Raw genomic sequence first — 21,807 nt, forward strand, 5'->3', positions numbered from 1 at the left:
ATTTCCCTCCCCAATCTCCATCAGATTCCCCCCACCATTTTTTTATGTGCACCAATAATATTTTGTCAAGATAATATCAATTTATTGGCCAACATATCTCTGAGGCCCTCCAAAGCCACCAAATAGGTCACTGTTCTTAAGTTCCTTCTGGAGCTGCTATGGGAAGAACTGAAAATATGGAGAGGGCCACCTTGAGTCATTGCCATCATGAGAAATTTTCCAGAAAGCCTTTTGAGATGTCAAAATACCTTCAACTTGCCCTCTTTTCTGAAAGGATCCTTAGCCATCTTTGAGCCTGCATCAATAAACTCATATAACCTTTTTGGAGTCAAACCACTGGGGCCTGGGAGGGCATGTGCCGTGAGCTAATTGTATGTGAGACCATGAGTGGGCTTTGCAGAGACTCAACCCAAAGTCTCCAAGCCAACACAAGCTCCATGAACCAAGAGGAGGGGGAAAGGGACATGCACAGGTGTTTATCCTCCCCTGGATCCTCATAATCCTAGCTCTATACTGGACAACGTGTTTTTGCTAGCTCTGAAATCTGAGGATAGTACCTCCTTGTTAGGTTAGTGTTTCTAAGACACTGAGAGCTCATGACAGCCAAGGACGGGGAGAGCAGCCGACTTGTCTCATGAGTAATGGCTACTTGCAAGGCTTTCTTTGGTGATAGCGGGGAAGCGACACCTCAGGTACCATGGAGTACTCTCCATGGAGCGTTGGGTCTCTAGAAAGCATTATACTTCAAGTAAAATGGTTATGAGCAAGTGGACCTCAGAATGACTTAAACAACATTTTAATCTACTTGAACCTGGTTCTGATGAAAACAGGGAAGTATGAGTCTAACCCAGTCCTCCACTGGGACCAACTCAGATGTGCCCTGGAAGATTTGAAAAGAAGCACAGCTGTGGACCCAGGAGTGAATTTCTGATTTACTTGCAGGAAATAACCACATTCTTTTTCATCTCATTCGAGAGAGACATTCCTGTTAAAATCACAGCTTTAAATGTAGCCTATAGAAGCAAGAAGAAGTGTCAGTGGAATGCATTGATATTTCTCAGTTTAGAAGAGAGTGAATAGTTAAATTTAGCCTTATCAAAAAAAAATGCTTCACTTACTCCTGTTCAAGGAATTTTAGTAACTCTAACATAGGATAAAGCAGTGGAGCCGTTCACAGGAGACCCCCATGACCATTGTGAAACGGGGAGGATTAATATCTATGCACACGTGCAGCCCACTCAGGACCAGGGGAATCTCGATGCTTCAGGTTTGGTTACAGCAGGGGTCCCCAACCTTTTTGGTACCAGGGACTGGTTTCATGCAAGACAACTTTTCCACTGGCTGGGGTTGGGGGGCATGGTTTTGGGATGATTCAAGCACATTAAACTTATGGTGCACTGTATTTCTATGAGTATTACATCGGCTCCACCTCAGATCATCAGATATTAGGTCCCAGAGCTTGGGGACTCCTGTTGTGGCAGGACTACGGAGCAGTTTTACAGCAGGTGTTTTCAACTTTGGCTGCACACTGGACTCACCTGAGGAATTTTAAAATACTGATGCTGAGGTCCCACCCCCTGACCCTCAAGATCCTAATTTAATTGGCCTGGGTGTGGCCTGAGAGCCAGGAGTTTCCAAAGTTCCCAAGGTGATAGTGATGCACGACTCCAGTTGAGAAGCCCTGTAGAGACGTTGAGAAGCAGGGCTCACTACCCTGTGTTTGCAAATAAAGTTTCTTTGGAATATAGCCACCCTTAATGTATATGTTGCCTGTGGCTGCTTTCCAGCTATGATGGCAGAGTTGAGTAGGTGCAATGGAGGCCTTAAAACCTGCAATGCCAAACATCTTTACTACTTGGTCCTTGAGGAGCTACTTTGAAGAGAAACTTTAGGAAGACGTTCATTGTCATGTGAAAAGCCACTTTCAAGGGATGCTTGCTCAAGGTAATGGCCGAATTCCCTTAAGGGTTTCTAACAGAGACAAAAGGTTCAGAGTCCATAAATATTAAGATACCACGAAGGTAAAATTGTCTCCACAGCTGTTCCTGCTTCCTTGGCCTAGAGCGGCAAGATGGGCGCCAGGAAGAAGGAAAGGCTAGGCGGTCTGATGTTGGAGAAGCGGGAGCTGTTTTGGGGAAGACATAATCCTGAAAGGAAAAGGCTGTGAGGCAGAGACAAGACGGGGAGCTTCAGGGAAGAGTTTCAAGAGTTTCTAGGGGGTTGGGGCTGAAGCTGTCACCCTGTGCTGGGTGATACTGCAGAGGTGGATGTCTCCGGTGATCTGTAGAAATTTGGCTGTGTGCTCTCAATCATATTGCCCTTAGTCTAAGAGCCTTCTGTGAAGTTACATGTGGTTTCCATACTTTTTAAAATGTCAGTTTGGTTTTCTTGCAATGTGACTCTGTACTGATTGGTCTCAATGGAAGCCAGAAATATTTGGATTACAGGATGGATGCATCTTTTTTTTTTTTAAGGTAATTAATTTATTTTTGGCTTCACTGGGTCTTTGTTGCTGTGCACAGGCTTTCTCTAGTTACAGCGAGTGGGGGCTACTCTCTAGTTGCCGTATGTGGGCTTCTCATTGTGGTGGCTTCTCTTGTTGTGGAGCACGGGCTCTAGGCACATGGGCTCCGTAGTTGTGGCATATGGGCTTAGTTCCATCCATCTTCCACAGCCTAATTGCAGTTGAAATAGAACATCTAGAGAGTCACCAACAGGAAAGGAAAAAAATGAGTAAGATGGCAGAGGTAAAAGCTTGCAGAAGAGCAATGTTACATTACTAGGTCAGTTTTCCCAACTCTGAGCTCTAAGTAACTCTGATGTGACACGTGTAAAGGAGCATCTGCTCTGCTTCTAGTCACTGGAGTCCAAGACTGTTTTATCCATCCATCTCCACTTCACTGTGAGGAATGAAACACCAGCACTTTAAATGATTGTCCAATCCAATGTTACTGCCAAAGTCAGCCTCTTTTAGATCTCAGATTTCCATCACTCAGAATCAAGACTTTTAAAATGTAGAGGAAAGGAATTGGAATGAATACAAATGCTTGTCCCTGGAGAAGGCTTTCTAAAATTACCAGCAAACACTCCACTCTTTCCCTGGTTTGTCAGTTCTCGCAAAGAGAGAGAAGTGGCTTAGGAACCTGCATTCCTCAAGACCCTGAATGATCTGGCAAATATGGAGGTGATCTAGGATAATGTGAATGGTGGGACTGTCAGTCTTAGAGCAAAGGGTCAAATCACATGTCAGAGTCAGGAGGCAAATCTCCAGTTAAGAGACATCATCATTGTCACTTTCCTACAGGTTGAACCCTGACAGCATCTAACTCAAGAGTATCGCAGTGAAGTATCCATAGGAAACATGCATGCCTAAGGGTATATTTCAAAAGTAAAATCCTTCAGTTCCGACTCTTCTCCCATTTCTGTCTGTGCTTATCTCTTTATACATGTTTATCATGTTGTTTCATAAATATTGGAAGCCTTCATTATCCACAGATAATTTATATCTCAAAAACGTCATTTAAAACAAATCTATCTAAAATAGGGACCAAATGTCGTAGTAAGTACTAAAATGTCATGCTGCTGCTAAGTCGTCTCAGTCATGTCCGACTCTGTGTAACCCCATAGACGGCAACCCACCAGGCTCCCCCATCCCTGGGAGTCTCCAGGCAAGAACACTGGAGTGGGTTGCCATTTCCTTCTCCAATGCATGAAAGTGAAAAGTGAAAGTGAAGTCACTCAGTCATGTCCGACTCTTCACGACCCCATGGACTGCAGCCTACCAGGCTCCTCCGTCCATGGGATTTTCCAGGCAAGAGTACTGGAATGGGGTGCCATTGCCTTCTCTGACTAAAATGTCATAGTATTGAAAAAAGATTAAACCAGAATTTATTTCTGAAAAAAATTTGTTTAAAAAAAGAAAATAATTTTATATATACTCTCATATATTAAAAATTCAATGTAATTGCCATATATTCTTAAAATCAACAACAGTGACAAGTGTGGATTTTTCTTTGACCATAATTGTTCTGGAAAAACTGTATGATAGTTTTGTTTGGCCCTCTCTTCACAGTTGACTTTCAGGCACAGTCACAAAGAAGGTCTTTACAAAAATATTTCATCAATTTCCCCCAAAGACCTCTCTAAAACTCTTGATATTCAAATCTTTTTTTTCCAGACCCCATATTCTGACATTGTAAGGGAGGACAAATAATTTTCCCTCTGCCCTTCTAGGTTCTTGGCTGAGACCCCCTCCCCATCATAAAAGACAGATTAATAAGAGAAAAACAAAGTCTCATAACATGCATACCTTCTATATACACGGGAGAGACCCAGGAAAACTTGAGTAAACATAGTCCAAGCCACCACCTGAAATAACTGTCTTCAGCTAAAGACAAAATAAAGATATTGAAGAGTTGGGGAACCAGTTGTGGGAGGTGACCAGGAAAAGCATGGTAAACAGGTATAAGGCTACTCGCTCCATTGGTAACTGTGTGGGTGCTCCATTGGGAGTGTGTGGGTGCATGCATGCTCAGTCATGTCTGACTCTTTGCAATTCCATGGACTGTAGCCCGCCAGGCTCCTCTGTCCATGGGATTCTCCAGGCAAAAATACTGCAGCAGGTTGCCATTTCCTTCTGCAGGAGATCTTTCTGAGCCAAGCATCAAACCCATGTCTTCTGCATTGGCAGGCCCATTCTTTACCACTGAGCCACCAAGGAAGCCACAGAAAGGGAGACACCCTCACAAATGAAGATTTCCTTTATAAATGTAAATTTCCCTTGCTGCTGCTAAGTCGCTTCAGTTGTGTCCAACTCTGTGCGACCCCATAGACAGCAGCCCACTAGGTTCCTCTGTCCCTGGGATTCTCCAGGCAAGAATACTGGAGGGGGTTGCCATTTCCTTCTCCAGTGCATGAAAGTGAAAAGTGAAAGTGAAGTCGCTCAGTCGTGCCCGACTCTTAGCAACCCCATGGACTGCAGCCTACCAGGCTCCTCCGTCCATGGGGTTTTCCAGGTAAGAGTACTGGAGTGGGTTGCCATTGCCTTCTCCATACAAAAGAGTAAATTCTCCTCTTTTTATAGTTTTATTGTGTCTGCCTTTTCTCCAAAATAGCTCAAAATAATCTTTATGCCAAAGAGGCATATTTTGGGGTGCTGTGTTCTGTTAACCTTCACTTGGAGAGCAGGGTGAAATTGCTGTTTCAGAGTGAGAAATGGACACAAGACAGCCACTTTGAATAACTCTCATCCTGGACAGTATTCCATAACATCCTTGTTCATTTTCTCTTCTTCCAATGTTAACTCCAGCATTCTTATTTTGGCTTTGCCAGCAATTTGAGCCATTCTGCATCATCAGCTTTGCAGACTCCTTCATGTTAACAAGCTATGTGATTTCAGTTAAAAACTACTTGTATTATTTTGTCATATTTTACAATACCCACATGTAATGACACACCAGGCTCCTTCACTAGATTGGGAACTCTTTAATGGAGAGGATGTGACTTGTACCACCAATGACTGGCATAAAGTAGGCACCAGTTAACATTAGCCAAATTTAATTGCTTTTGGTTTAAGATCTTAATCTGCAAATACTGACTAGTGTGAAAGGCAGATAAAAATGGGAGTCAGTGTTGCTAAGAGAGCTCTCTAAAATGGAGCCAGGAGGCCACTGAGGAAGTATGACGTATGTACATTTCAGCCTGGATGGAATCTGACCTTTCGACCATTATTGTCTTAACACAGTCATCCACGACATCTGGAAACTCAAGATACTTGTTGGATGCTTACCCTAGAACAGCTCGTTGCAGCCTACATTTAAGGGTAAATATTTCTTTCCTTGTGTGGCTTTTGCCTATATAAGCTCCTGATTCTTGCTCTTACCCAGAACGCTCTTTTGGCTTTATCCAAATCTATCTCTCCCAAATTTCACTTCTTAAGACCCCAAATAAACTCTTGTTGGCAGACCTCTGCATTGTTTTGGTTGACATTACCAAAGACACTGATCCAATAGGCAGGGATATGCCTTAGTAACAAAGAGGGATGCTTGGTTGGGGACAGATTTTACTAAGTAGTCAGTTCCTACTGTATTTTTTAAGTATTATATTGACTTTTGCTTCCCTGAACAACCTGTATTTGAATAATAAATATTTTGACACAAGCACACCGATAATGTTTAATTATCAATCTCCTCATTGGAGAGGCTGTGACTTACTCATGTTTTACCTCCAATGACTACCATAAAGTAAGTATCAATTAACAGTAGTTGAAATGACTGTCTTTTCACATAGTATTTTCATCTTTCAATATTTCCAGGCCAACCAGAACCACATAATAAGCAGCATGACTGAGCGACTTGACTTTCACTTTTCACTTTCATGCATTGGAGAAGGAAATGGCAACCCACTCCAGTGTTCTTGCCTGGAGAATCCCAGGGACGGGGGAGCCTGGTTGGCTGCCGTTTACGGGGTCGCATAGAGTTGGACACGACTGAAGCAACTTAGCAGCAGCAGCAGCAGGCCAATTAGATTATTAGCAATGTTAAACCATCAGAAAGTAACTTTGGGAACATGCAATGTATTTCATAAGTGTTATTTGTTGTTGTTGGGGGTTTTTTTATTTGTTTTGTTTCCATTTTTTAACTTTTATTTTACATTGGAGTATAGTTGATCTATGATGTTGAGTTAGTTTCAGGTGTACAGCAAAGTGAATCAGTTGTGCATGTACATACATCCATTCTTTTTCAGATTATTTTCCCATATATATTACTACAGAATACTGAGTAGAGTTCCCTGTGCTGTACAGTAGGTCCCTGTTGCTTATCTGTTTTATGCAAAGCAGTGTGTATATGTTAATCCCAAACTCCTAATTTATCACTACCCTCCATATTTCCCCTTTGTACCTTTTTTCAGCCCTGGGATTTCTTTGGAAGGAATGATGCTAAAGCTGAAACTCCAGTACTTTGGCCACCTCATGCGAAGAGTTGACTCATTGGAAAAGATTCTGATGCTGGGAGGGATTGGGGGCAGGAGGAGAAAGGGACGACAGAGGATGAGATGGCTGGATGGCATCACTGACTCGATGGACGTGAGTCTCCGTGAACTCTGGGAGTTGGTGATGGACAGGGAGGCCTGGCGTGCTGCGATTCATGGGGTCACAAAGAGTCGGCCACAACAGCGACTGAACTGAACTGAACCTTTTTTCATCCCCTCACTTTGTCTGTATGTGTCCCTAGATCTGAAATGGGTCTCTTGTAGACAGCATTTATATGGGTTTTGTTTTGTATCCATTCAGCCAGTCTGTGTCTGGTTCTTGTTCCTCTGTTGGGCAGTGCCATGTTAAGGAGTGTGTTTTCAAGGTGGTTGTGAGCTCAGTATGACTGTAGGCAGACTGTCTGCTGATGGGTGAGGCTGTTCCCACCCTGTTGGGTGCTTGGCCTGAAGCCTCCCAGCACTGGAGCCTGCAGGCTATTGGGTGGGGCCCGTTCTCAGTGCCAAAATGGCAACCTCTGGGAGAGCTTATGCCAGTGAGTTTTCCCTGGGGCCTCTACCACCAGAGTCCTTGCCTCCACAGTCAGCCACAGCCAACCCACACCTCTCCTGGAGACCTTCCAAGACCCACAGGTAGTTCTGGCTCCATAGTCTCCTATGGAGTCACTGCTTTGCCCTGGGTCCTAGTACACATGAAAACTTGTGCATGCCCTCCAAGAGTGGAGTCTGTTTCTCCCAGTCCTGCACAGCTCCTGCACTCAAGCCCTACTGGCCTTCAAAGCCAAGTGCTCTGGCAGCTCCTCCTCCTGATGCCAGGCCCCAGACTGGGGAGCCTGACATGGGGCTCAGAACACTGACTCCTGTGGGAGAACCTCTGTGATATAGTTATTTTTCTAGTTTATGGGTTGGTCACCAGGTAGTTATGAGATTTGATTATATCTGGAAAGTGCCCCTCCTATCATCTTATTGTGACTTGTCTCTGGATGTACAATATCTTTTTTGGCAGGTTCCAGTCAATGGTTGTTCAGCAGTTAGTTGTGATTTTGGTGTTTTCATGAGAATAGGTGAGCTCAAGTCCTTCTACTCTGCCATCTTGTCTCCTGCCTCTATCCATAAATGTTCTTTGAATTGAATAATGGATTTTCAGCAAGATAGAGAAGACTTTATTTTACCTACTAACTTGAGTATAAGTCTTGAGTGTGACCATACTAGTCGTTCCTAGTTTCCTTCTCCCTCCCTCTCTCAGCATTGACATCCTGAAGCACTAAGGGAATGCCTTCAGAGATCAGATCAGATCAGTCGCTCAGTCGTGTCCTGACTCTTTGCGACCCCATGAATCGCAGCACGCCAGGACACCCTGTCCATCACCAACTCCCAGAGTTCATGGAGACTCACGTCCATCGAGTCAGTGATGCCATCCAGCCATCTCATCCTCTGTCTTCCCCTTCTCCTCTTGCCCCAAATCCCTCCCAGCATCAGAGTCTTTTCCAATGAGTCAACTCTTCGCATGAGGTGGCCAAAGTACTCGAGTTTCAGCTTCAGCATCAATCCTTTCAATGAACACCCAGGACTGATCTCCCTTAGGATGGACTGGCTAGGTCTCCTTGCAGTCCAAGGGACTCTCAAGAGTCTTCTCCAACACCACAGTTCAAAAGCATCAATTCTTTGGCGCTCAGCCTTCTTCACAGTCCAACTCTCACATCCATACATGACCTCAGGAAAAACCATAGCCTTGACTAGACGGACCTTGGTTGGCAAAGTAATGTCTCTGCTTTTGAATATGCTATCTAGGTTGGTCATAACTTTCCTTCCAAGGAGTAAGCATCTTTTAATTTCATGGCTGCAGTCACCATCTGCAGTGATTTTGGAGCCCAGAAAAATAAAGTCTGACACTGTTTCCACTGTTTCCCCATCTATTTCCCATGAAGTGGTGGGACCGGATGCCATGATCTTTGTTTTCTGAATGTTGAGCTTTAAGCCAACTTTTTCACTCTCCACTTTCACTTTCATCAAGAGGCTTTTGAGTTCCTCTTTACTTTCTGCCATAAGGGTGGTGTCATCTGCATATCTGAGGTTATTGATATTTCTCCTGGCAATCTTGACTCCAGCTTGTGTTTCTTCCAGTCCAGCGTTTCTCATGATGTACTCTGCATATAAGTTAAATAAGCAGGGTGACAATATACAGCCTTGACGAACTCCTTTTCCTATTTGGAACCAATCTGTTGTTCCATGTCCAGTTCTAACTGTTGCTTCCTGACCTGCATACAGATTTCTCAAGAGGCAGGTTAGGTGGTCTGGTATTCCCGTCTCTTGAAGAATTTTCCACAGTTTATTGTGATCCACACAGTCAAAGGCTTTGGCAAAGTCAATAAAGCAGGAATAGATGTTTTTCTGGAACTCTCTTGCTTTTTCCATGATCCAGCGGATGTTGGCAATTTGATCTCTGGTTCCTCTGCCTTTTCTAAAACCAGCTTGAACATCAGGAAGTTCACAGTTCACATATTGCTGAAGCCTGGCTTGGAGAATTTTGAGCATTACTTTACTAGCGTGTGAGATGAGTGCAATTGTGTGGTAGTTTGAGCGTTCTTTGGTATTGCCTTTCTTTGGGATTGGAATGAAAACGGACCTTTTCCAGTCCTCTGGCCACTGCTGAGTTTTCCCAATTTGCTGGCCTATTGAGTGCAGCACTTTCACAGCATCATCTTTCAGGATTTGGAATAGCTCCACTGAAATTCCATCACCTCTACTAGCTTTGTTCATAGTGATGCTTTCTAAGGCCCACTTGACTTCACATTCCAGGATGTCTGGCTCTAGGTCAGTGATCACACCATCGTGATTATCTGGGTTGTGAAGATCTTTTTTGTACAGTTCTTCTGTGTATTCTTGCCATCTCTTCTTAATATCTTCTGCTTCTGTTAGGTCCATAGCATTTCTGTCCTTTATCGAACCCATCTTTGCATGAAATGTTCCTTTGGTATCTCTGATTTTCTTGAAGAGATCCCTAGTCTTTCCCATTCTGTTGTTTTCCTCTATTTCTTTGCATTGATCGCTGAAGAAGGCTTTCTTATCTCTTCTTGCTATTCTTTGGAACTCTGCATTCAGATGTTTATATCTTTCCTTTTCTCCTTTGCTTTTTGCTTCTCTTCTTTTAACAGCTATTTGTAAGGCCTCCCCAGACATCCATTTTGCTTTTTTGCATTTCTTTTCCATGGGAATGGTCTTGATCCCTGTCTCCTCTACAATGTCACGAACCTCATTCCATAGTTGATCAGGCAGTCTATCTATCAGATCTAGGCCCTTAAATCTATTTCTCACTTCCACTGTATAATCATAAGGGATTTGATTTAGGTCATACCTGAATGGTTTAGTGGTTTTCCCTACTTTCTTCAATTTCAGTCTGAATTTGGCAATAAGGAGTTCATGGTCTGAGCCACAGTCAGCTCCTGGTCTTGTTTTTGCTGACTGTATAGAGCTTCTCCATCTTTGGCTGCAAAGAATATAATCAATCTGATTTTGGTGTTGACCAGCTGGTGATGTCCATGTATAGAGCCTTTTCTTGTGTTGTTGGAAGAGGGTGTTTGTTATGACCAGTGCATTTTCTTGGCAAAACTCGGTTAGTCTTTGCCCTGCTTCATTCCGTATTCCAAGGCCAAATTTGCCTGTTACTCCAGGTGTTTCAAGAGCCAAATACCTTATGTTGATAATATGGTAATAGAGATTCGAAGTGCTTCCAATGAGAGTATTTGCTGATATGGGCATTCTGTGTACTCCCTTTTAGTGGGAAGATGTTTCAGTGTGCTCATTCATTCCTCCTATCTTCAGGAGAGTCTCTAGCCATTTGACTCACTTGCTGACTCTTGCTCTTTGAGGAAGCAGCCATGAAGGCAAAGCTCTCAAAGGGGAAAATCTGTTGGTTTCGTTCCAACCCTTTAGTCAAGATTAGGAAGATAGGAGATAACTATCCTCTTCCATCCCTCTTGATTTTGAATATACAAGCTAAAGAGCCCATTAACCCTTTGTTTAAAAAGAAAAACCGGAGTGTCCTAAAAGACAGGAATAATTCAAATGCAGTTTAGGCTAATGAGGGAGCTTTATCCTTTCACTGTTTTGTTCTGGGAGCTTTTCAATCAGCTTTGGCAAAGCTTCTGAACAAAGACAGTAATTACCAAATAAAAATTGCCTTCAGTGCATTGTCTAACTGTGTTCACAGTTTGGCATGAACGGATTTATGATCCTTTTATTCCAACAGGAACTACCAGTCCTCCCTTCACTTCAAATAGCCTATTCATCTCAGCATAAAAACGACTAAAATACACCCAAAGAATATGCTGCATCTGCACCCAAGAAGCGGACAGCAGGAGTCAGCTTCTACCAACAGGCACCAATATAGCAGGCTTTGAAAAGCTCCATCCAAAACAAAGACTCTAAAAAACTCTTAAATATTTATTTTTAAAAAACAGCAATTATTTGGTTTCACTTCTATTTACTACTCTGGATGTTTTGTTCAAAAGTAAATTCATTCCATTTTGTATAAAATGGTCCAAAATACAGATTATAATAGGGAATTTAAACTTAATTAATGATCTGTGGCTGCTACTCAGATACATGGATTAATACTTTCTATTCCTGGGAGTAAGTGACATATATATATATATATATATATATATATATATATATATATATATGTATATATCTTAGAGACCACCTAATTGGTGGCATCATCAAGCAATTTACTTCACTCCTAACACCCATCTGCTAAGCATTCTCTTTTGCTACCCTCTAGCCCATGCTTGGGACTTCCCTGGTGGCTCAGATGGTAAAGCATCTGTCTACAATGCGGGAGACCCGGGTTCAATCCCTGGGTTGGGAAGATCCCCTGGAGAAGGAAATGACAATCCACTCCAGTACTATTGCCTGGAAAACCCCATGGACAGAGGAGCCTTAAGGTAGATATGTATATACATGTAAACCACATGTCCAAAATCTAGAACAGCATTTATGTAGGATGGGGTCACAAAGAGCCGGACACAACTGAACAACTGTCACTTTCAGAAAGTCTCTATAAAAAATTGAGACCTTTGCACAGAACTTTGTGTTGCAGTATAATACAGGTCATGTTAATACACTGATATGAGTCCCTGGTGGCTCAGGTGGTAAAAAAAAAAAAAAAAAAATTCTGCCTGTAATGCAGGAGATACAGGTTCGATCCCTGGGTGGAGAAGATCCCATGGAGAAGCAAATGGCAACCCACTCCAGTATTCTTGCCTGGAGAATTCCATGGAAAGAGGAGCCCAGTGGGCTACAATCCATGGGGTTGCAGAGTCGGACACAACTGAGCGACTAACACTTTCAGTTTCACAAATATAATGGTTATAAACGTCAGGGAGGAAGAAATTTTAGACCCTTCTAGTTCTTCCAGATGATATAGAATTAAATTGACATGAGGCAGATTAACAGGAGAAAATCAAACAAAAGTTTAATGACGTGTAAACATGGGAGAGACCCAGGAAAACTAAGTCACTCACCAAAATGGCCAAAACTCTCACTTTGAATCCCATCTTTAGTTGAAGACAAAAGAGAAGGTTGGGGATAGTCATTTGGGACTTCAATAGGGAGGAAGGCAATTGACATGGAGATGGAAAAGCACTCATTTGGTAAACAAATGTTTGCTGGGTCCTGCAGAGAAAATGGGATACTGAGTGGACTCTGGTCTTTTGGCCTGCCCAGTTGTCCCGACTACACCTCACCCCATAATCTTTGAAGATATTTCTGGTGTCCGCTTTATTCTGGTCCTTTATGTAAATTCTTTTAATAGCTAAAAGTGTTAGTTGCTGAGTTGCATCTGACTCTTTGCAACCCCATGGACTGCAGCATGCCAGGCTTCTCTGTCCATGGAATTCTCCAGGCAACAATACTGGAGTGGCTTGCCATTTCCTTCTCCAGGGGATCTTCCCAACCCAGGAATTAAACCCAGGTCTCCTGCACTGCAGGCAGATTCTTTCTTTACCATCTGAGCCAAGGCGGGGAGGGGAGTGAGTAAAAGAAAACTTCCTGAGTTGTCTGTTTCTTTAAAACAATCTGCTTAAATTAATCCTCATGCCAAAGAGATGCATTTTGGAGTAACAGATTTTTCTCTCCTGCACAAGATTAGTTTCAACCACAATTTTTTCATTGATCACTATCACATCGTGTCCTCATGGCATTGCAAGCTTAGAAGTTGATCCCTTTGACCTTGGGGTCCTCAATATTGCTCCACTGGGTGTATTCCAACTGTACACACTGGTTTGTCCCAAATGTACATTGGACGTGGTGACTGTTTGCCTTAAATGAGGGTATAGCTTTCACAGAGTGGGGGCCTGAAAAGGCACCCTCCATAGAGTTGGGAGACTTGTTTCTACGCTTCAGTGTTTTATTGTCTGTATATGATGTTAGGTATCTCTCTTTACCTCTCTAAACTTGAGATGCTGTTGTTTAAAGATAAATGAAGGAGCTGGTCCTGATCATTCCCTTTGTCTCAGAGTGTATTTCATAGAAAAATGATCTGATGAGATACAAGAATGCATCTGCTTGTCCCTATGCCCTTCTGGAAGAATGAAGCCTCTGAGAATCCTTGCAATAAGTGAATCTGTTTAACTTTTTAACTCAGGATTATATAAATTTATAAGACTACAAAATTCCTTCTTTTTATTATTTTTTCTGTTTTTAGTTTTTTTTTAATGTGGATCATTTTTAAAATCCTTATTGAATTTGTTACAATATTGAGGCATGTGGGATTTTAGCTCCCTGACCAGGGATTGAACCCACACTTCCTGCTTTGGAAGGTGAAATCTTAACCACTGGACCACCAGAGAAGTCCCCTTTCTTTTTTTCAGAAGAAAACTCAGGACATCCCCACACTGATTGTTTCTCAACCACACTTGGAGACGCACTAGACTAGCTCTCTTCCAGATCTAACATTCTGTGATCTGATTCCAAGCTGTCACCACTTAATGGACCAATGATAGTGGACCTCCATCATGGCCAACTGCTGGAGAACCTATGCTTGGGGCTGGTACACTGGGACGACCCAGAGGAATGGTACGGGGAGGGAGGAAGGAGGAGGGTTCAGGATGGGGAACATGTGTATACCTGTGACAGATTCATGTTGATATATGGCAAAACCAATACAATATTGTAAAGTTAAAAAATAAAATAAAATAAATAAAAACTCACTGCAATTTGTTCTGTTCTCCAGCATTTATAGGAATAAAAAAGATCTTTCCTTATGAGAGAGATCATGTCCATCCTCCAAGCACATGAGAATGTCTACAATCACCAGGTACATGTGAATCTACATTTTGCAAATGTATCATTGTTTGTGAGTTTGAGCAAGCTCCGGGAGATGGTGAAGGACAGAGAAGCCTGGCGTGCTGCAGTCCATGGGGTTGCAAAGAGTCAGACATGACTGAGTGACTGAACAACAGCAATCCTTGTTTGTAGTTCCTTGGTAGATATAGATAGGGGGTTAGCCCTGAGTAATCTGAATATATATGAAGCAATAATATTTTGCCTTGTCTATGTTCTGTCAGATCAATGCAAATTATACCTTAAAAATATCTACATAGATACCATCGTCTCACTAGCCTTGTCAGGACTTTGCCTGCACATCTGCTTTAAATCCTAACTGCTCCCATTTTTGCTCACTCCCATTTTTCTCATTCTGGATGTACCCAGAGAACAAGAGTCAGCTACTACTCATAGAATAGCGATTTTCATATTTGAAATCTTATTCCCCCCTCAGCCTTCTTTATTTCATTTGCCATTTTTTCTAGAATTCCACCACTGAACTTTTAATGGTTTTGCTTTCTTTTCTCTGGACTCTATCCAAGTTCTACAGCTCTCTTTTGAACAAAAAGTTCCTAATTTGAACACAGTGCTTCCATGGAAATATGACTAATAATGCATCGGTGCTTAAATCTGGCTGAACATCAGAATCATATATATATTTTTTAACTATAGATTCCTGAATTTCACACAACTGTGTATGGGAAACATGCAACTGTTACCATGTTGATTTTGATTGGCATGGCTTCCTTCCAAAAGTCCATACCTGTCTCAATTGTTACCTCTTTGGGAAGCTTTCTCTCATCTATGCAGCTCAAGTTAACCAGTATCCTTCACAGTTTATAAGGCCCCTTGGGCTTTGGACCATATTGGATTGCATTGCTAGCCATATATAGTAGTATCCCTTTGGGGAGGTTTTAGACTGTAGAGTCCCTTACTCTTGTGTTTGTCTTCCAACCCCAGTACTGGGAATAAACCAGTTTCATTTAGAACCAACACTTGAGACAAGTCCTCATTAATGTTTCTCTGCACACATTTCCTACCAAACAGCAACCAAAATGAAGTTCCCTTCAAGTCTGAGCATTTGTAATCTGCCTGTCACCACCACATGACATTTTTTTGTTAATAGTTGAAATTTTTTTTTTCCCAAAGAGGTTTGAAGCATTCTGAAGGTCGCTGTTAGGTTGTAGAAAATTTTGCATTTCCTATAGGAACTGTACCTAGTACATAGTCATTAGTAAATAGACTATCAGAATGAAAACAGCCAGAGTAATAAAGAGTAAGCATTCTAATACCAAAAAAGAAGCAGGCTCACAGATATAGAGGACAAACTATTGGTTACCAGTAGTGGGGAGAGAGCAGTAATATAGGGTGGGAGGTACAAACTATTGGGGTGAGTTAGGCTCAGGGATGTACTGTACGACATGGGGAGCAGAGCCAATATTTTGTAATAACTATAAATGGGGTATAACCTTTAAAATTGTTTTAAAAAAAGGCTTAGCATTCCAAACCCTCATTTTACAGATGAAGAAACTGAGGTGCAGAGAACTGAAGTGATTCACTCAGATAAAAATATGTTTCAAACTGGACCTCAGGCTCCCCTCTCCCCTGAGCTCTTTCTCCTTATTCCTTGTGTCCTCTGCTAATTGAGTGGAGTTGATTGATTGCTTTCCTAACTCAGTCTCCAGGAACTATAAGCAGTTCTCCACCACTGAACTCTTGAAAGGCATGTCTTCTGAAGGCTGGAATTTCCCACCAAGGAAACAGGGAAATGCCACTGGCAATAAGCTAAAGACTGACTTTGATGTACTCTACTAAGCATGAGTTCAATGAACAACCACTTGTACACACATGCAGGCCCCCACCAACCTGGGGTAGATTTGAGTGCATTAAGTCATCAAGTATGAAAATATAAGCACAAATGAGGCCAGATTCTAAAACGTGACCTCAAATCAGTTAAAACCATATATATTTGGCAAAACTAATACAATTATGTAAAGTTTAAAAATAAAATAAAATTAAAAAAAAAACATCTTATCTAGAATAAAAAATAGAAAGAATATGTTACTTCCATTGAATTCAGTTGGACTCATTTGCTTTCCACTTTCACATTAGCAAAATTTCATCAGAGGGGTTCTCCTGCAAACTGAGTTCCATCTTACTGATAATATTTGGATTCTTGGGGGTACATGTATAGTTGTGGAATATCTTAGTGTGATTAGTGTGGTTGCTATCACTGTTGTATCTATTGTTATTGGATGCTGGGACCTTCTATTTGCCATTAAGTGTTGGGACCAGATGCCATGATCTTAGTTTTTTTAATACTGAGTTTTAAGCCAGCTTTTTCACTTTCCTCTTTCACCCTCCTAACTCTTAAACCATGTTTTTACCCAACTGGGTAGCCTCCATATCACCCCTTGAGGTGATTCTCTGGGCCTCAGTTTCTTCATCTGTCATCTAGATAGATTCTCTTAAAGAAACACCCACTGGGAGAGGATGTGGAGAAAAGGGAACCCTCTTACACTGTTGGTGGGAATGAAAACTAGTACAGCCACTATGGAGAACAGTGTGGAGATTCCTTAAAAAACTGGAAATAGAACTGCCATATGACCCAGCAATCCCACTGCTGGGCATACACACCGAGGAAACCAGAAGGGAAAGAGACACGTGTACCCCAATGTTCACTGTAGCACTGTTTACAATAGCCAGGACATGGAAGCAACCTAGATATCCTTCGGCAGATGAATGGATAAGAAAGTTGTGGTACAGTGGTACATATACACAATGGAATATTACTCAGCTATAAAAAAGAATGCATTTGAATCAATTCTAATGAGGTGGATGAAACTGAAGCCTATTTTACAGAGTGAAGTAAGTCAGAAAAAGAAATACCAATACAATATATTAACACATATATATGGAATTTACAAAGATGGTAACAATGACCCTATATGTAAGACAGCAGAAGAGACACAGAGGTAAAGAACAGACTTTTTGGACTATGTGGGAGGAGGCAAGGGTAGGATGATTTGAGAGAATAGCAATGAATCATGTATATTACCATATGTAAAATAGATGACCAGTACAAGTTCGATGTCTGAAGCAGGGCACTCAAAGCTGGTGCTCTGGGTCAACCCAGAGGGATGGGGTGAGGGAGATGGGAGGGGGTTCAGGATGTGGGGACACGTGTGCACCCATGGCTGATTCATGTGGATGTATGGCCAAAACCACCACAATATTGTAAAGTAATTAGCTTCAAATTAAAATAAATTAATTAATTAAAAGAAACACCCAGTGATAAAGGGGCAACCAAGGTGGCCACAATGCAGTTCTTGTGAGCCTGGAACCTGAGCATAAAAGATTATGTGATACATGTTTAAAGGAATTCCAGTTGAAAAACAAGCAAATGTAGCAAAGGAGTCTTTAGCTTATGGAATATATTCTTTAGAGGTGGTTGCCAAAGCCATGCTAAACCCCTTCTCTTGCAAAGATACTGAAAACCCAGAACAAAGCTTCTTGTTAGCTTCCCCTACTTGGTAGGGACAAGGAGGCAGGGGAATGGCTCAGAGAAAGTGTGGCTTCTTAGGCATTATGTGCCTGCAGACTTACTCAAATCCAGCACCAAATGAGTCAGCAGAGTTTGCTGGAACAGCCAAGGAGAGGATGCTTTCCTTAGGAGACTATTTATTTGGTTGCTACATAATAATGTCAATTAATTAGGAGTCAGAATGAGTGATATCTTTTGGAAAAAGTGATAGGAGCTTGAAAGCTTCACCCGTTCATGACCTCATGGAGGAAGAAACATTACAGTTCCCATGCAACTCATTATTTTTAGGGAGAGTAAGAAAGTGACATCAACCAAAATGTTATTGTAAAATCTTTGACCATACTGGCCCAGATATCAGCCTTACAAAGCCAAGATTTTAGAAAAAGAAAATTGATTCACAATTTCAATAAACCCTTGACATTTAAAGGAGGAAAGTATGTCCAGTGTGGCTCCCAATATGTTAAGTGCATCAAGATAAAAATCAAGCCAAAGTATAAATTAATATGGCTTAGAAATATCTTTACTCCTCTTCTAAATGTCTCCACATCTGGCAAAATGGCCAGAGTGGAGGGAGATGTTTTCAATACGCTCAAGGATCAGGCTGAATTTATAGTGATTAGTTGAGGCATTCTAGTCTCTGAAATCTACCTCCTGTCCCATCATGTCTTTTCAAAAATTTTCATTTTATATTGGAGTAGAGCTGATTTACAATGTTGTGTTACTTTCAGGTCTACATCAAAGCTATTTATTTATATACACATGTTTCCTTTTTCAGATTCTTTTTGCATACAAGTTATTAGAACTGAGTAGAGATCCCTGTACTATATAGTAGGTCCTTGTTGATTATCTACTTTCTATGTGCATGCTCAGTCACTTCAGTCATGTCCGACTCTTTGTGACCCCATGGACTGTAGCCCACCAGGCACCTCTGTTCATGGGATTCTCCAGGCAAGAATACTGGAGTGGGTTGCCATTTCTTTATATGTAGTAGTGGGTATTTATTCATCCTAACCTCCTAATTTATCCCTCCCACATCTTTCCACTTTTGTAACCATAATCTTGTTTTCTAAGTCTGTGAGTCTGTTTCTGTTTTGTAAGTAAGTTCATTTGTATCTTTTTTTAGATTTCACATATAAGTAATAATCGTGTATTTGCTTTTCTATTTCTGACTTACTTCACTTAGTATGATCATCTCTGGATCCATTCATATTGCTACAAATGGCATTATTTCATTCTTTTTTATGGCTGAGTAATGTATGTGTGTGTTAACACATACCACATCATCTTTATCCATTCATCTGTCAATGGACATTTAGATTGCTTCCATGTCCTGGCTATTGTAAATAGTGCTTCTATGAACATTGGGGTGCATGTGTCTTTTTGAATTATGGTTTTCTCAGGGTATGTGCCTGGTAGTTGGATTGCTGGATCATAGAGTAGCTCTATTTTTAGTTTTTTAAAGGAACTTCCATACTCTTCTCCATAGTGGCTGTCCCAATTTACATTCCCACCAACAGTGTATGAGGGTTCCGTTTCTTCCACATCCTCTCCAGCATTTATTGTTGTAGACTTTTTTTGATGATGGCCATTCTGACCAGTGTGAGGTAATACCTCACTGCAATCCATCATGTCTTAAATATTTGTTAGGTCATTTCCTCTCTCTTCTTGGTCATCAATTTCTCCCAGTCCACTGGAGCATTTCGATTAGAATACATACACCTTCATGTATTCATCATCAGTTTAAAACAGTTATAAACTCATGGCCAACTTCATTTAATCCATACCTTTTCCCCTGAACTATTTTGAAGCACTTTCCAGACATTATATTGTTTTAATCCATAAATAGTTAAGAATTTAACTCTAAAGATAATTTAAAAAACATACCTAAACACTATCATCCCACTTAAAAATACAGCATCCTTAACAGTCTATTTCTTCCTGAGAACTAGAAGCTATACTAGAAACTTTCTAGAGGCAAAAATCACCTGGTTCTTTTCTTGAACACTTGCTTGAAAAGCATCATATGGCCACCAAAGGCCTGGCCCTGTATATTCCACTAGTAGGAGCAGCATGAGATTTGGGAGAGACTAAAACTGAACTGTCATCCCTGTATAATGCTGTAATCTGGAAACACTGATCCCAAAAGGTGGGTTTTGAGGTTATTGTTCTCTTCATTTTTAAGAGAATATATACTGATCACTTTTTTTTAATGAGAATGAGAGCTTATGACAATAATAATAATAAAAAAAAACCCACTCCCTTGAACATTGGCTCTGAAGATGAATGAAAATGGAACTTCGCGAGTGAGACTGGCTTTGTAGAAGTTTCATGACTTAGAACAAAAAGAAGGCAAGTTGACCTGTGAAAACCTTCACAGGGTCACGAGTTCCTTCCAAACCCAGCTGGTACCACTATTACTTTTTTACACCAAAGAAATCAGTCTTATAAGATCTTGCATTTGTTTTCTGCATATTGCTGACCTGAAATAATCAGACTGCCAGATACTTCTCCAGGAAAGATGGGTTTATTAGCTATCAGCAGAGAATTGCAGTTCAGGGTCTGCAACCTTGGCAAGCCATGGGTAAGCCTCCACATGTCAGGGGAGGAAGAACACTTCTGTAGAGGTGATAGAGCTATAGTAAACAGAGTCCATGCTTTCCATTGGCTGAGCCCTTGGCAGGAAAGAAGGATCTTCTTCCTGTTGGAGTTGGCTGTCATTGAAGAGCATAAGAGCGCCCCCCCTCTGGTCTCCTGACTGTTTAATCGAGGTTTCTGTTGTTATTATACACAATTCTGTTTGTTTCTTAAGGAGTATGATTAAACTGTACCAAGGAACTATAGGCTAATAAAATCCTTAAGTAAGTGCTCAGTCATGTCCGACTGTTTGCAACCCATGGACTGTAGCCTGCTGGGGCTCCTCTGTCCATGGGATTTCCCAGGCAAGAATACTGAAGTGGGTTACCATGCCCTCCTCCAGGGGATCTCCCCTACCCAGGGATGGAACCCATGTCTCTTGCATATCCTGCATTGGCAGTCAGATTCTTTATCACTAACGCCACCTGGGAAGCCCAATAAAATCCTTCAGTTCAGTCACTCATTCATGTCCGACTCTTTGCGACCCCATGAACTGCAGCACACCAGGCGTCCCTGTCCAATCCTTAGTCTTGGAAAAAGCTCTGAAGAGGAAGAGGAAGGCCTCAAGCTCCAGAGATCTACCAAAATTAAATAGAAATCTTGTTGGTGCCTAGAAGTTAGCCAAGATACAGGTATAGCTTTTGGTTTCTAGGGTGAGCCTTCACCTGGCTCAAAACATTTTGTAAGAAGGATGGCCTCATACCTGAAATGCTATACTCTTGCATGCTTAGTTGCTCAGTTGCATCCAAGTCTTTGCAGCCCCATGGACTGTAGCCTGCCAGGCTCCTCAGTCTACAGTCTTAGGTGCTCCTTTATAAGGAGCAGGGCTTCATCAGATGGTGTAAATAATTCATAATCTGATAGAGCTGGGCTTCTCAGTCTGGACACTGTTGACATTTGGGCCAGGCAGTTCTTTGCTGTTGGTGGAGGTCAGGCTGATTGGGCACCAAAGGATGCTGAACAGCATTCCTGACTCCACCCATTAGATGCTGGTAGCCTCCCCCCGGGATGGGTGGGGAAGGTGCAGAATCACCCCTGGCTGAGAACCCCTGCAATAGAAGTAATGTTTTTTCACCTATATGACGCATAAAGATTGCCAAGGGAAGCCAAGTAGACTATTTTAGATACTGTCTTAAAGAGAACCGCTTTCATCATCATTGAAAAAACAGTGCTAACTATCAGACCTAAAATAGTAAATGAAAACTACTGTTGCTTTAAAATATTCCCTCAAGGAAGTGACACATTTGTATCAGTTACTCCCTTTCAACCATGAAGATTACTGTGATCATCGCAGGTATGGTGAAAGACATTATTCA

The 21,807-nt window shown here is 41.6% G+C and overlaps 1 long non-coding RNA gene across 1 annotated transcript; it reads left to right on the forward strand.

The window, feature by feature from the left end:
• Positions 1-1,629: 1,629 nt before the first annotated feature.
• LOC129638859 (uncharacterized) lies at positions 1,630-11,623 on the forward strand. Its single transcript, XR_008708073.1, has 3 exons — positions 1,630-1,944; positions 5,744-5,821; positions 11,237-11,623. It is a non-coding gene; the product is annotated as an uncharacterized LOC129638859 (long non-coding RNA).
• The last annotated feature ends 10,184 nt before the right edge of the window (positions 11,624-21,807 follow it).

Source organism: Bubalus kerabau, chromosome X (genome assembly GCF_029407905.1).
Source record: "Bubalus kerabau isolate K-KA32 ecotype Philippines breed swamp buffalo chromosome X, PCC_UOA_SB_1v2, whole genome shotgun sequence".
Taxonomy (NCBI): domain Eukaryota; kingdom Metazoa; phylum Chordata; class Mammalia; order Artiodactyla; family Bovidae; genus Bubalus; species Bubalus kerabau.